Raw genomic sequence first — 16,669 nt, forward strand, 5'->3', positions numbered from 1 at the left:
TCCTTAGCTCTGCTCAGAGTAAAAATTGATGAATGTAGGCAATGTGATACTGAAAGGGTCATTCACATATGGAAGGTTACATCACATATATCTTGTGCTGTCCCATCCTGAGCATTCAAGTTTCATCCCAACACCCTTTGGGAAAAATGAATACATTTTAGCTCTGTATTGGATTTGTATAGAGGTGTCTCCAGGCCTATGTGTTTATTCATGCTGTTGGAACCCTTTGTCATGGAGTAACCTACAAGTGTACAAGTGACAAAGGCATACATGACATGGAAACTGGGATAGAGGATTACTGAATTTAGTGCAAATGATGTGTGATGCACATTGATGGCCAATTGTGTTCTCACAGATACCCTAAAACTGTTGTATCTGTGTTTTTGGCATCAAATGGGCAAAGGGGAGGTGGTAGCAGCAACATTGGTGGGGATGAAGTTGGTCTCTGGGGATCGCATGTGGACACCACCAACACAGAGGGACCAAGTGGCACAGAGGCTGAGGGGACTTGCCAGGAGGCCATGAATGATTTGACATGTTCCTCAGAGCCCTTGAATGAAGACCAGTCCATGGACCCTGGAGAGAATATGACACCTACATCTTCGTCCACCCAGTTGCAATATCTACCCTTCCCCTTGCTCCCTTCCAGTTGGCTTGAGTCACCCCCCTATAAGTAGCACCGTCACCTTTGCTGCAGGCACCTTTGACCCGACCCCGGTGTCCCAGGCTGTGCTCAGTCAGGAGACTGTAGACCTTTTACGGATAATCTCTGTGGGCTAAACCATACTTCAGAATGCATCCAGGGGCTGGGTGGCCAGAACACTCAGATGCTGGCTTACCTTGTCTGGCTTATAGCCGTCATTCCAGGCTGTGGCCTTATCATTGGGGACAGTCTCCCACCCACACCAACCTCAAGCCCACACTCCCACCCCTTCCCCATTCCAAATCCCTCAACCCACCCCTATCCAAAGCACAGACAAACATATGCATGCACCCTCTACAAAAGCCACAAGCAGCACATCCTCACACTCATTCAGCAATAAACACACACACACACATGCAGTCACCATATACACCACCACTACAAGCAAACCCACAGACATTAAACCCACAATGACACACACACACATTCCCACCACCAGCACACCCACTGACACAACACCCACCACTACACCAACAGTCACACATACCACAACCATACCTCCAGTCAGTACACCCACCTCGACACAAACACACACCCTCACCACCACCACCCCCAGAGACACAACACCCACACTACACCAACACCCACACACACTGCAAGCATACCAACAGTCCATACACCCACCATCACACAAAAATCGCACCACCACAGCACACCCACATACACAACACCAACCACTATACCAATACCCAAACAAATCACAAGCACATCCCAGTCAGCACACTCACCACCACACATACCTGCACCAACACACCACGTACACCACACCAACACATACCACATTTACTACGTACACATCCAAACACATATATACTGCACCCAAACACCCACACTGACCCACCCAAAAGATGATCAGTAGGAGACACAGCTCTAAAGATACAGCACATACACTAGACCCTCAAGCACCTGCACCTTCAACACACACATGCATAACAGACACTCACTGTACCTCCCAACCCCAACTCTCTCCCAAGCATCCTACCTGTTTTCCTAAAGAAGATCCCATGTTTGTCCTGTCCCTGATCCTTTCCTCATCCCAGACCACCCCACCCAAACATCTTCATAAATCTTCCAAATCCAAACCCACCACTCCCACACCCAGAGACACCCCTTTCACAAACCCAATAACACCCCTCCCAAATCCAGGACCACACCTCCTAAACCCAAGGAACTCCCTGCCACTAAGATCATTGAGGTACCTGCTGTCTGCCCCATAGATGCTCCTTCCAGAGGAGGTTTATTTTGGCAGTGACATTAGGAGACACGATGTGGGCAAACATCTATGAGATGGACCCGTGGGCTTTTGTTTGTTTGTCATTTTCTTGAATGCATTCATGAGAGAGGTATCTCCTTTATATAAATAATTTCTATTTGGAAAATGCCTTTGTCCTGGCCTTATTTTGTGATTTATACTAATTGTTTGCTGGTGGAGTTCTTTCGCTAATGTGTGTGCCATGCACTTACTCTCATTTGTGACAGTGACAAGCACAGGTTGTATATTTTAGATTTATTTTCAAAGCCTCCACGAGTGTTGTACATTTGTGATGGACATGTTAATTTTGGTGCAAGAATTCTTCTTTTTGCTGGACACTTACACCAAATTACATATGTTTCTATTTTTGTGACTGGAGAATGTGTGTTTATTTTAACAAGAGGTATCAATAAAATGCATATATGCATTACACGGGGAACCAGGCACTTAACAGTTAAATAGGATCTTATGTTTGTGATATATTGCACACGTCAAGGGGACATGTCACCTTCATTCATTTCTGCCATGTTTGCAGTTTACCAGTAAAATTAGTAGTACATTCTGAGTGTACACATCTGAAGCATGTTGTAGTGTAATTGATATATTATCATTGGTTTGTTTGGTTCTGACTGGGTAGACTTGTTCAGTTGATGCTTTAGATATTTTGTGGACATTATTGCACACACCTGTGTGGACACATTTCTATTTGTGATTGGTGAGACTTTTTATGTAGGTGTCCATTGGCATGAAGGCAGTTTGTACCAGAATGCTGGGTGCTACTTATATCTCGACGTCTGTTCTGATACATTTTGTGACGACAAGAATACACACTTAAGCATGTCCTAGCATTATGGTGATGTTTGCACAAATTATTGACCCATGCGTGAGTCCAGTACTACTGTGAAGCTACAACTCCAAGCATGCTAGGAGTGCCTGTGACTTACATTCTGTTCTGGCAATGGCAGAGTTGATTTCTATCTTGCACCTCACCCAGGAGCAGTGGCAGGACTGGTAGCAGTAGGTTCATGGCGGCAGTAAATAAGTGAATTGTTAAAAAGGTGAGTTTCATCCTTACATAGCTTAAAATCCACTCTCAATCTATCAGAGTTGCATTGGTGGGAATGCACATCATTGTAGTAAAAGGGGCTGTCATCCCACTTCCAGCCACTTTTGTCTATGGTGCCACTGATGCCAGTGAAGTTTCTTGGCGGGAACGGCAGACCTTTGGCAGTCATTCAGCCATGCTCCAGCTGACATCTAAATAGGGTGGATGAAATTATCATGGTGGCAGACGAGTTTACATTCGAAAAGTAGACGGCAGGAGCGTTGCTCCCAACATCCAAATCAGGCCCTCAGATATTATTTTTGAACTGCTACACAATAGAAATACTAATAAAATAGCAAATGGAAAAAGAAGAAAAGAAGAGTACCAATGACAATGGTAACATTTGGAAAATAGGGATACCATTTTAGAAGAACACAGATTGGGGTTACAGATTGTCCATATGAAGACCATAGTATAATTAACAAGACTTAGGGCCTCGTTATGAGTTTGGTGGTCACAGGACTGCCATGTTAGCGGTGGCAGTCGTACCGCCAACAGGTTGGTGTAGAAGACCGCCAAATTATGACAGTGGCTTTATTCAGTACAGAACACAGCCAAAGCACTGCTGGCATCACTACTGCGGTCTGGCCGCAACTAACAGGCTGGCAGAGACCATGTTTCAGCCGGACAGATTACGAGGTTGCACACCTCCAAGGTTTCCACACCACCATGGAAACCCAGGAGGAAACCAACTGCATAAAAGGAGACACCCACTTTCAGAAAGCAATACTCTTCAGGAGTCGCCATCAAACCTGAACTACACGTCTTCCCACTGCTCCTGCACGCCCAAAGACTTTGGAATCTGCAGCAACAGCCTTACCTGTTGCTGGTGTATATTGTCAATTTTTGCACATTCACACAGCATACATTTGGGAACGGGTGCAAGGGTCACACTCACACGTAACAGCACACTAAAATGCACACTCACATACAGCCACACACACAGTCACCTATACATGGCCACCACACACACAAACACACACACATACACACGTCTCAAACACACACAGGTATGCACAGAAACACTGCACAGGCCCACACTCACATAGTACCCCACAACACTTCATAACCACAACAAAACCACACCATCTCCAATCTCTTTGCAGGGACCCACAGGGACACATCACACATACATCACAATGTAACACCAACAGGCAAAAAATAGACACAAATCCACAACCATACTACTTACCAATCGACTCAGACAGAACATCATATCTAACATACCATGCACAAAACATGCACACAGTCAAAGCACACAAAGCCACACAACATACCAACAAACACTTCTCAACACAAACAACACTCAATACCAACACAACTAAAAATCTTGAACACACAATTGTCCATCACACAACACACACCCTGCCACTTTCAGACAAAAGCACTGCACACAACCTCACATACTGACTAAACACTCAGGTAGCCCAAGCAGCACAAACACACATATACACACACATACAGACACACAACTAATGCCAGCCAGGAACAACTCCATACTAGGGAAAGAAATGCATGATACAAATTTAAGCAGTAACCAACAACAGGGTGGTTACAATTATTATTAAAATCCAAAATACTGGAAAAAGAAAGGCCATAGGACAGCCCTTTAAACAGTCTTAATGCACACAATGCACATATGTATGCCCCGAACTTGACTGCTGACTGCCATGTAACCTCCACAGGTAGGGGCATCTATGGGGCTGGCAGACACCTCAGGGGTTATCGGGTGTGGAAAGGTGAGCTTTGGGTTTAGGTTTCAGAGGGAGGCCTTTGGGATCTGGTTTGGGAAAGATTCCTGTCTCTATCTTAGGTTTAGGAGAGAGTAAGATTTTTTTGTTTGGGGGGTAGACTTATTTGCAGGGATAGGGCATAAGTACTTGCAGGTGGGGCATTGGAGGTCTTGGAGGTGGTAGGGCCAGACGTAGGGAGAGACACAGAACATCTAGGGGTATCACAGGGTGGGAGAGGAGTAGGGAAAAGGGCAAACTCCAAAAGGAAAGCTTTTTATACACATGGGGACAGTCATGGCAAAAGGGTTTGGGTGTGGAGGGAGAGGGAGTGGTTGTCTGAGGTGTTGGTGTGGATGTCTTGGGTTCATGTTTGTGTGATGTATGTTTGTGGGTGGTGGGTGTCTGTTGGGTGGGTCAGTGGGTAATGTGAGATGAGGGGGTGGAGGTGCTGTGAAATGCTGTGGTGGGTGAGTGACTGTCTGTTGGGGTGGTGATTGCAGGTATGGTGTATGTGCTGCATGTAGGTATGTCAGTGATTTTGGTGTCTGTGTGTGTGGTGACTGGGTAAGGGTCTGCTGTAGTGCAGTGTGTGGGTAGGATTGGTGTGGTGGGTAGATCTGTGAATGTTGGTGTAGTGTCTGCAGGTGTGTCAGGTATGCTGTCAGTAATGCTGCGGGTGGTGGGGGTGTCAGGGCAGGTTGTGACTGTTGTTGTGTGTGCATCTGAATGTTGCTTGTGTGCATGTTGTTGTTGTGTCCTGTGGTGCTTGTGTTTGTCTGAGCTACCTTCGGATATTGAAGTGGATGCATGCCTGTCTGTGTGCTTTGGCTGGGTCGGGTAAAAGGGGTCTGGGATTGGGAAGAGGAAGGTGGAGGGGGGACAGGAGACAAAGGCTGACAGGGTGCCATTAGTGTGGAGGCCAGAGCCTGAAAGGATCTCTGTAGGCCACTCAGTGCACCGTGAATGCCCTCCATGTAGGAGGCTGACCTGGCTTGTAGTGGGTACCTGAGGTGCTTACACCTTATACCAGATCCAGTTATCCCTTATTAGTGAAATGTAGGCAGTGTCTAGTAGCTTAGGCTGTCTATTGGTAGCTGTAGCAGAGAAGCCATGGCTGAACTAGGAGACATGCGAAGCTCTTGCAATACCACTGTAGTCGCACAGTGCTTACACACAAGAAAAACAATACTCAGTGTTACCATAAATAAAGGTACTTTATTTTAATGACACAAGGCCAAAAATATCTTAGAGGCTATACTCCCTTGGGAGGTACGTATTATACACAAAATATACACTAGTAACCAAAATCAGGTAAGAAAACAGTCATTTAATAGTGCAAACAGTGAAAATCACAATATGTTGCAAAGGGCCTAGGGGTAACACAAACTATATACTAAAATAGTGGAATGTGAATGTAGGTATCCCACCTAGGCAAGTGTAGTGTGTAGAGGGGTGCTTGGAGTGCAAGAAAACACCAAATGTAAGTAAAATAACCCACCCCAGAGCCCAGGAAAGCAGGAGTAAAGTACAGCAAGTTTCCTAAAACACACTAGAAGTCGTGATAGAAGATAATACAAGAACCAAAAGAGACTGAAAGACACCAGTGATAGATTCCTGGACCTGAAGACCTGTGTAAGAAGGGTACCAAGACCAAGAAGCACTGAAGAGTCCAGGGAGAACAGGAGCCCCTGCTAACCCGAATGAAGGTGCAAAAGAGGAACCATCAGTGGGAAGACAAAGTCAGTATTGCACCAAAGAAGATAGATACAGGTTCCTGGTTGGTGCAGAAGATGTCCCACGCCCGATGGATGAATGCAGTCTGGTTTTTGTTGTGGGATTTTGCAACAAGCCTTGGTAAATGAAAAAGTTGTGTTTCATGAAAAATGGTGCTGCCCGGGCCCAGGAAGGACCAGGTCGGTTATACCCAGGAGGGGGAGTCAGAGGAGGCTCTCAGCAACTCAGGGAGCCCTCAGAGGACCAGGCAGCACACACAGGAGTCCCACAGCACAGGAACAATATAGTTGCAAATGGCAGCTCTTGCAGAACTACACGAAGGGATTCCACGCCACCGGAGAACAACTCACGGAGCTGAGCATCATAGGATAAAGTGCTGGGGATGTGGGCTCTGCTGTGCAAGAAGGATTTCTTGGAGAAGCACACAGAAGCCCTAGGAGATGCAAAACACTTGGAAGAAGGGGTACTGCTGGCACGGGGAGGAAAGCTCTTACCTCCACCAAATTTGGACAGCTGGACCTTTGAACAGTCAGGGTCACTTTAGTCCACCACCTGTGTTCCAGGATCCACACTCATCGTCGTGAGAGGGGACCCAGAGTACTGGTCGTCGGTGCAGAGAGGTGCCTGATGAGCAGGGAAGTAACTCCATCACTCCATGGGAGAGTCCTTCAATCCTTCTGGTGCAGGATGAAGACAGACAGTCCTCAGAGCATGCACAACCTGGAAACTGTTACAGTTGCTGGCAGGAGCTGATGTTGCAGGGTAACAGTAGCCTTCTTGGATACTTTGTTGCAGTTACAGTGTTCCTGGAGCAGTCTTTGGTTGATCCAACAGGCAGAAGCTGAAGCAGAGGATGCAGAGGGGTCCTGGTGGAGTCTTGCAAGCCAAATCTGAGGAAACACCGATAGGAGAGACCCTAAATAGCCCTCAGAGGGGGATTGGTCACCTAACCAACTATGGACTTATTAGGAGGGGTCTCTGATGTCACCTGCTGGTACTGGCCAATCAGATGCTCCCAGAGTATCCCAACATCTTGGAATCCAAGATGGCAAAACCCAGTGACACTCTGGAGGAGCTCTGAGCACCACCCCTGCGCTAGTGATGGACAGGGGAGTGGTCAGTCCCCTTTCCTTTGTCCAGTTTCATGCGAGAGCAGGGGCTGGAGGTCCCTGAACCATTGTAGATTGGATTATGCAAGGAGGGCACCATCTGTGCCCTTCAAAGCACTTCCAGCGGCTCTGGGAGGAAACCCCTCCAATGCCTGTAGCACCTATTTCCAAAGGAAGAGGGTGTAATACCCCTGTCCCAAAGGAAATGCATTGTTGTGCCTTCCTGGGATTGGGATCCCCAAGCCCCAGGAGGGCAGAAGCCTGTCTATGAGGTGGCTGCAGCTGAGGCTGCAGTGAAAACCTGAAGAGACTCATATGGCAGTAGTGGGGGGTCTATGATGGAGCCCCCAGGGTGCATGGAGTTGGCCCACAATACCAGAATCAGGTTGGGGGTACAATTTCCAGTTCCTATACGCCTCACATGGCCATATTCGGAGTTACCATTGTGAAGCTACTTATATGTATTGACCTATATGTAGTGCACACTTACAATGGTGTCCCACAAAGTCCGGGAAAATGGGCCTGGACAACTTGGGGACACCTCTGCTAGTGCAGGGGTGCCCTCACACACAGGTACTATGCACTTAGCCTTCAAGGTCTATAGGTTACACCTATAGGTGACTTATAAGTTACCTAATGTAGTGAAATTGGCTATAAAATAGTTTGTGCACTATTTCAATCAGGCTGCAGTGGCAGTCCTGAAGGAGTGTTTGTATGAGCCCCTTACGGGTGGCAAAAGAAATGCTGCAGATCATAAGGATCTCCTGGAACCCCAATGCCCTTGGTATCTATGTACCAAATACTAGGGACTTATAAGGGGGTTCAGTATGCCATTCTGAATTGGAACATTGAGCCAAAAGCTATAGTGACAAATGTGGTAAACAGAGAGAGCATAAGCACTGGAGTTCTGGTTAGCAGAACTTCAGTGACCCAGTCAAGCATACTGACAACACATATAGGCCACAAACTATGAGCACTGGGGTCCTGGCAAGCAGGATCCCAGTGAGACAGTAAAAACACACTGACAAACAGGCCAAAAATGGGGGTAACCATTCTAGAAAGAGGCTACTTTCTCACACTCCAGGAATGCATTGCTCTGTTGGATCTGAGTTGTATGTCCCTGGATGGCATTCACGATGTTCGATTGACCCACAGAGATGGACATTAGGTGATCAATAGCCTCCTCACTGTCGGCAGCAGGGCTGACAGGGGCATGGGAAAAGGTGCCTGCGGCAAAGGAGATACCCATCCTTTTGGGTGAGAGGACGTGACCAACTGGGTGGGGAGCTACAGGGACGGTGGTGGTAGTAAGGGGGGGTGAACTGTGATGCTGCTGGGGTGGTCACAGATGGGTCTGCCACCACCAGAAAGTGTACACTAGAGGAGGATTCCAAAGATAAAACCTGGATCCTGTCTCCCCCGTGACACTCCCCTAACCCTCCAGGCCACTGGGTCCCTCGATGTGGTATCATGACTTCAGGCCAAGTGGCAGCAGTTTCCCCACTCAGTTGAGTCCTGTCTCCTTCTCCTGCAGATGCTGATGCAGAGAACCAGAGAGAGAGGTAGGGGCATCACAATCTTTAAATACTATTTAGATTACACCATACACTACAGTACCATCATGTTCCAACAACAGCATACATTCCACAACCTCATATTACAACACTGTCACACCCAACATAAGCCTACTATCTGACCACTGCATCACCATCCTATCAATACAGGTAAAACACAAACTACTCCTGCATAATAAGATTTGTCAACATAAAAAGTTTGTCCTCATACAGAGCATCGACGAGGAACAACAATCTATCAATGAAAGTCAGTGTTAACTTTGATTTCAAATTCTTACCTACTTAAAATCTACACTTGCTCAGTCTATTGCCAAATGTCATATTCTTTGAAAATTACCTCATCACATTCCAATTACAATACAGCATGTTGCTTAGCTATCAGAACTCTAAAATGTAACTGTGTCTATAACATTAACAATGGCAAAAAACTCGGATGCATGTTCTCCATTTGGCATCTACAATTTTCAAGTATAATAGATTCCTAATCCATTTCAGCAACACTTGTATCATCTGTGTTTTTGAAAAGGATTACACAGACATTCTGGACCTACTCATTTTAATCATTCTCACATAAAAAACAAGGTCATATACAGCAATAGGGGTCGACTTAGCACACAGGATACACATGCAGACAACCACAGGGAGCAAACCAACACATTCAATACAATGGATACCTGTTGTATGCATGAAGGCCACATACAATTCCGTTAATCATGCTGAGTATAACAAGTCAAGTGATCAACATCACTATCAACACTTCACACATCAGTCACCTTACATCTTTGGAGTACAGTTATACCGACATAAACTACTTGTAAATTAACTATGATTGACACATGCACCGGCAATTTCACTGACAACATATACCATTCCACCAACATGTAACTGTCAACTACAACACCTGCAACACTATGAAGTCATGGTTAAATGAGCCTATCTATACTGAAAAACAAAAAAGAATCAGAATAGCAAAGATAGGTATGCCAAACTTTAATCTCAAATCTTACAAATGGCATGAAGTACCAATATGCACATGATGTTAGCAAAAACCAGTGCATGTTGTACCTATATAGGATATGTCCTGCCCTAAATAGCATGGGCAACATAAATTGGCAAAGTGCATAGCAGGCTAGCCACTTACCTTCTCATGAACATACACATTTTACAGGTAGTCTGAATCCACATGTCTATGATACGTCATGCACTAGGAATTTATTATTACCACCATGCTTTTCATCATGTAGGATGACTACTCTGACCAAACTTCACATTTGCCAAAGTACAGTCCACACTTAATAATATGGACACCTCCTCACACCTCTTAGTAATTGTATCAAGTATGCCATGTGAAATATCTGAATGAGATAACAATCACACATGAATCTTACATATATTTCACAACTCAGAAAGATTTGACCTCTTTCTCACTTATGAGACCCTATGTTGCATATAGGGCTAGATCCAGTGGAATAGGAATGGACTGAGACCAAAGAGCAGAACACCTTACCAACAGGATATCTGGACAATGTATCAGTAGGTGGGAAGGATGACCCAGCAAGTTACACATATGTATAGCACTGTACAGCTACATATATGACACAGTCACATGTGCATCACCACATGCTGTTATACAGTAGGCTTAACATAGGTGAGTTATATTTTTCCTATATCCAATACCATGTCCACACCTGTGTATCAATGGTAGCAACTGTACTTCTATGTGTTCCTAGGAGCCTCTTTTCCATTAGCATTTACCACATTGTTACAGTTTAGATACTTACACATCAGACACTAAACTGGCAGATGGATTAAAATGTGTGTAGTCAGTACTTATCCCCTTGTGGCTCCTGTGCTGCCCTCAAGCGCCCATCCAAATCAGGTTAGGCCACGGTCAAAATTCAGGCCTTTAGGGCGGTCTTAGGCCACGGTAAAAATGCAGGCCATTGGGGGGGTCAACGTCTGACGGGCGCCCTCCCTTGTTGGGAGGACATGCACAGCTGGGCCCCTGCAGTCTTCCAGGTCCAGCTTCTCAGGTCCTCCCACCACTTCCCACAGTGGGTGCCCCATGGCCCAAGTCCACCAATGGAAGCAATGCGTTCCAATGGCAAAGTCCACCATAGTTGTAACCGCCTACCTCCATGATGACATCCGTCGATGGAGTTAGGTCACTTCTCCATGTCCATTACAGTAGGTCAGGCAGCTGCCATTTCGATGCAATGTTATTTATGCAAAGGTATTGGAATCTGCATCATTAACAAATCCCTATATTATACGAAACATCAAAAGTGCTGCCTACATATTTAGTAGTCTAACTGTGCATTTGACAAGCTGTGTAACAGAGGGATTGGTGGTTATGGAAACGTACACCTATTCTCAACATCCTATGTGCAGCGGTAATGTAGCATAGGTGCAACAAATATGTTTCATGTCACCTCCGATTTTCCATCACCTATGAGGTCTTAGGTAGCTGCAATGTCAAAGAGTCAGTTGTGCATGCAGTTTGGCTTTGTGTACAGAACAGAGTGGTATACAGTGTCCTGATTTGTTACTGTGCATGCAAAGTCACACTTGTGAAAATGTATATTATGTATATTTACAGCTATGTCCTATCCCTTACCTTTGTCAGTCACATATTTGCTAAGTTTCTGTTTGGTTCTTCATCATTGGCAAGTCACAGATGGGAATTGCAGGCAGACATGAGACATGAGGCATGAGACATGAAACCAGGTACTGATTGGCATGAGTATGTAGAGTGTAAGTAATATGGCCAGATTGTCAGGCCACTGGGGTGGAAGTGTGTTTTCCCACCAAGAAGACCTGTATTGGTACTGGAGGTGGTCAAGTAGTGTCATATATGTATCCATGTGTGCCTGACACATGTGAAAATGTTGAAGCAAAGCCTCTAGCATCATAATGTTTCTGTTGTGTGTGACCTACCTGTAACATAGCTGTCAGTGTGTTCCTACTCTGCAGACCAATGTGCATGGCTCTGTGGACTAACATAGGTGAGTGTCAAGCCTACAGGTACATGACCAATGTAAGTAAAAGTTCCCTTGACTTGGGACATCAATACTGATCACTGTTTGTATCATGGGGTATGATTATTAGGAAGCTAAGGTATGGGCATGTGATAAGGCTTTACATGGTGTTACAAAGGACCAATCTGTATGCCTCCCGGCTTGTGGGAAGACTGACATGTCCCTAACGTCTGTATTATGTAGGTTAGTAGTGTAGGACACCTCAGCTGACAATCATGAGTCACTAGCAGTGCTGATCTATCTACTGTTTGCAAATCTAGAAATACATGTGTGGAGATGTAGGATACAGCTATTTTGGCTTCTGTCTATGTTACAACCCCAATGTAATGAGTCTCCTAGTGATAGAGTACACGTGTGATGTCCATAACAAAAGTTGTACAATACAGAGGCACATAATGATGCTGGAGTTGGCATACATGACAGTTGTACATGGTTGATAAAGGACACTAACACAGGACGTGGGTTAAAGTGTTATTTATTGGGGAGTGCAATACAATATGTGTGAATAGTAACCAACAAACACAAAATAAGCAGTGAAGGGTTCAGTCATGGTGGCTGAAATCATCTGTGTTGCTGCTACACCATTAGGAAACATGAGTCCAGTTACCTTGCACAACAGGAAAATGGAGTTAGGTTTCAGAACAGTCACCAGGGTGTATCTGTGGCACACAAGCAGAACCAGTCAGGAGAGGTTTACTTCCTGGCAGTGAGTTTGGTCTTGGCATCTGCTGCTTCTGGATGTCTGTGTGGCAGTTCCTCTGCTACATAGGGTGGGATGTTTGAGGCATGTTCTTCCTCTGGTAGAGTCTCCATTCCACTAGCACCTGCAGATGTTGAAGAGTCTGAATAGCCATTACTAGTGGCAGAGGCCTGATGTTGTGTGACAGCCCTACTCAGGGTAGTATTAATTTCCCTCAGCACCCCAGCAATGGAAGCCAGGATGGTATTTTGTGCCTGCTACTGCTGCATAACTTCATGGTGGTTGTCCCTCTGTAGCTGTTCGATTTCCCCCATCGTGGTAACTACCTGGCCCATCATGCTTTGGGAGTTTTTGTAGGCTCCCAAGACTTGGGAGATGGTTCCCTTGTCAGTATTGGCCCTTGGAGCCCCCATCCTCTGGCCCACACCATCGCTCCCACGCACCCTACCTCCACTTACCTTACCTGTGCCCCTGCCACAGTGTGCCCACTCCCAGTGGTGGCAGGACAATCTGTAGGAGGCTGGACTGGCTTGTAGTGAGTACCAAGGGGTACTTGCACCTTGCACCAGGCCCAGTTATCCCTTATTAGTGTATAGGGTGTCTAGCAGCTTAGGCTGATAGATAATGGTAGCTTAGCAGAGCAGCTTAGGCTGAACTAGGAGACGTGTGAAGCTACTACAGTACCACTTAGTGTCATATGCACAATATCATAAGAAAACACAATACACAGTTATACTAAAAATAAAGGTACTTTATTTTTATGACAATATGCCAAAGTATCTTAGAGTGTACCCTCAGTGAGAGGATAGGAAATATACACAAGATATATATACACAATAGCAAAAATATGCAGTATAGTCTTAGAAAACAGTGCAAACAATGTATAGTTATAATAGGATGCAATGGGGAAACATAGGGATAGGGGCAACACAAACCATATACTCCAAAAGTGGAATGCGAACCACGAATGGACCCCAAACCTATGTGACCTTGTAGAGGGTCGCTGGGACTATTAGAAAATAGTGAGAGTTAGAAAAATAACCCTCCCCAAGACCCTGAAAAGTGAGTGCAAAGTGCACTAAAGTTCCCCCTAAGGACAAAGAAGTCGTGTTAGAGGAATAATGCAGGAAAGACACAAACCAACAATGCAACAACTGTGGATTTCCAATCTAGGGTACCTGTGGAACAAGGGGACCAAGTCCAAAAGTCACAAGCAAGTCGGAGATGGGCAGATGCCCAGGAAATGCCAGCTGCGGGTGGAAAGAAGCTTCTACTGGACAGAAGAAGCTGAGGTTTCTGCAGGAACGAAAAGGGCTAGAGACTTCTCCTTTGGTGGACGGATCCCACTCGCCGTGGAGAGTTGTGCAGAAGTGTTTTCCCGCCGAAAGAACGCCAACAAGCCTTGCTAGCTGCAAATCGTATGGTTAGCGTTTTTGGACGCTGCTGTGGCCCTGGAGGGACCAGGAGGTCGCAAATTGGACCAGGAGAGAGAGGGGACGTCGAGCAAGGCAAGGAGCCCTCTCAGCAGCAGGTAGCACCCGGAAAAGTGCCAGAAACAGGCACTACAAGGATGCGTGAAACAGTGCTCACCCGAAGTTACACAAAGGAGTCCCACGACGCCGGAGACCAACTTAGAAAGTCGTGCAATGCAGGTTAGAATGCCGTGGACCCAGGCTTGGCTGTGCACAAAGGATACAGGGGCCGGAGTAGCTGCAAAAGTCACGGTTCCCAGCAATGCAGCCCAGCGAGGTGAGGCAAGGACTTACCTCCACCAAACTTGGACTGAAGAGTCACTGGACTGTGGGGGTCACTTGGACAGAGTCGCTGGATTCGAGGGACCTCGCTCGTCGTGCTGAGAGGAGACCCAAGCGACCGGTAATGCAGCTTTTTGGTGCCTGCGGTTGCAGGGGGAAGATTCCGTCGACCCACAGGAGATTTCTTCGGAGCTTCTGGTGCAGAGAGGAGGCAGGCTACCCCCACAGCATGCACAAGCAGGAAAACAGTCGAGAAGGCGGCAGGATCAGCGTTACAGAGTTGCAGTAGTCGTCTTTGCTACTATGTTGCAGGTTTGCAGGCTTCCAGCGCGGTCAGCAGTCGATTCCTTGGCAGAAGGTGAAGAGAGAGATGCAGAGGAACTCGGATGAGCTCTTGCATTCGTTATCTAAAGTTTCCCCAGAGACAGAGACCCTAAATAGCCAGAAAAGAGGGTTTGGCTACCTAGGAGAGAGGATAGGCTAGCAACACCTGAAGGAGCCTATCACAAGGAGTCTCTGACGTCACCTGGTGGCACTGGCCACTCAGAGCAGTCCAGTGTGCCAGCAGCACCTCTGTTTCCAAGATGGCAGAGGTCTGGAGCACACTGGAGGAGCTCTGGACACCTCCCAGGGGAGGTGCAGGTCAGGGGAGTGGTCACTCCCCTTTCCTTTGTCCAGTTTCGCGCCAGAGCAGGGCTAAGGGGTCCCCTGAACCGGTGTAGACTGGCTTATGCAGAATTGGGCACATCTGTGCCCAACAAAGCATTTCCAGAGGCTGGGGGAGGCTACTCCTCCCCTGCCTTCACACCATTTTCCAAAGGGAGAGGGTGTAACACCCTCTCTCAGAGGAAGTCCTTTGTTCTGCCATCCTGGGCCAGGCCTGGCTGGACCCCAGGAGGGCAGATGCCTGTCTGAGGGGTTGGCAGCAGCAGCAGCTGCAGTGAAACCCCAGGAAGGGCAGTTTGGCAGTACCAGGGTCTGTGCTACAGACCACTGGGATCATGGGATTGTGCCAACTATGCCAGGATGGTATAGAGGGGGCAATTCCATGATCATAGACATGTTACATGGCCATATTCGGAGTTACCATTGTGAAGCTACATATAGGTAGTGACCTATATGTAGTGCACGCGTGTAATGGTGTCCCTGCACTCACAAAGTTCAGGGAATTGGCTCTGAACAATGTGGGGGCACCTTGGCTAGTGCCAGGGTGCCCTCACACTAAGTAACTTTGCACCTAACCTTTACCAGGTAAAGGTTAGACATATAGGTGACTTATAAGTTACTTAAGTGCAGTGTAAAATGGCTGTGAAATAACGTGGATGTTATTTCACTCAGGCTGCAGTGGCAGGCCTGTGTAAGAATTGTCAGAGCTCCCTATGGGTGGCAAAAGAAATGCTGCAGTCCATAGGGATCTCCTGGAACCCCAATACCCTGGGTACCTCAGTACCATATACTAGGGAATTATAAGGGTGTTCCAGTAAGCCAATGTAAATTGGTAAAAATGGTCACTAGCCTGTTAGTGACAATTTGGAAAGAAATGAGAGAGCATAACCACTGAGGTTCTGATTAGCAGAGCCTCAGTGAGACAGTTAGTCACTACACAGGTAACACATTCAGGCACACTTATGAGCACTGGGGCCCTGGGTTACCAGGGTCCCAGTGACACATACAACTAAAACAACATATATGCAGTGAAAAATGGGGGTAACATGCCAGGCAAGATGGTACTTTCCTACACAATCATTGTCAGGAATGACAAGGTGAAACTCAGGTACCTGTACTGGGGGGCACACAAAGTTTGGGGGAGAATGGTTGATGCAACAGGGCTGGGAGGAATCGATATAGTCAGGGTGAGGCTGACAGTTGTTGACTGACCCGGTGTTCCAGATGGGCCAGCTTCGTCCTCAGTGTCCACACATCCAGGGGTGTTGTCCTCACTGGAGCCTTCATTCAGAGGTGTAATG

Source organism: Pleurodeles waltl, chromosome 4_1 (genome assembly GCF_031143425.1).
Source record: "Pleurodeles waltl isolate 20211129_DDA chromosome 4_1, aPleWal1.hap1.20221129, whole genome shotgun sequence".
In the NCBI taxonomy this organism is placed as follows: Eukaryota; Metazoa; Chordata; class Amphibia; order Caudata; family Salamandridae; genus Pleurodeles; species Pleurodeles waltl.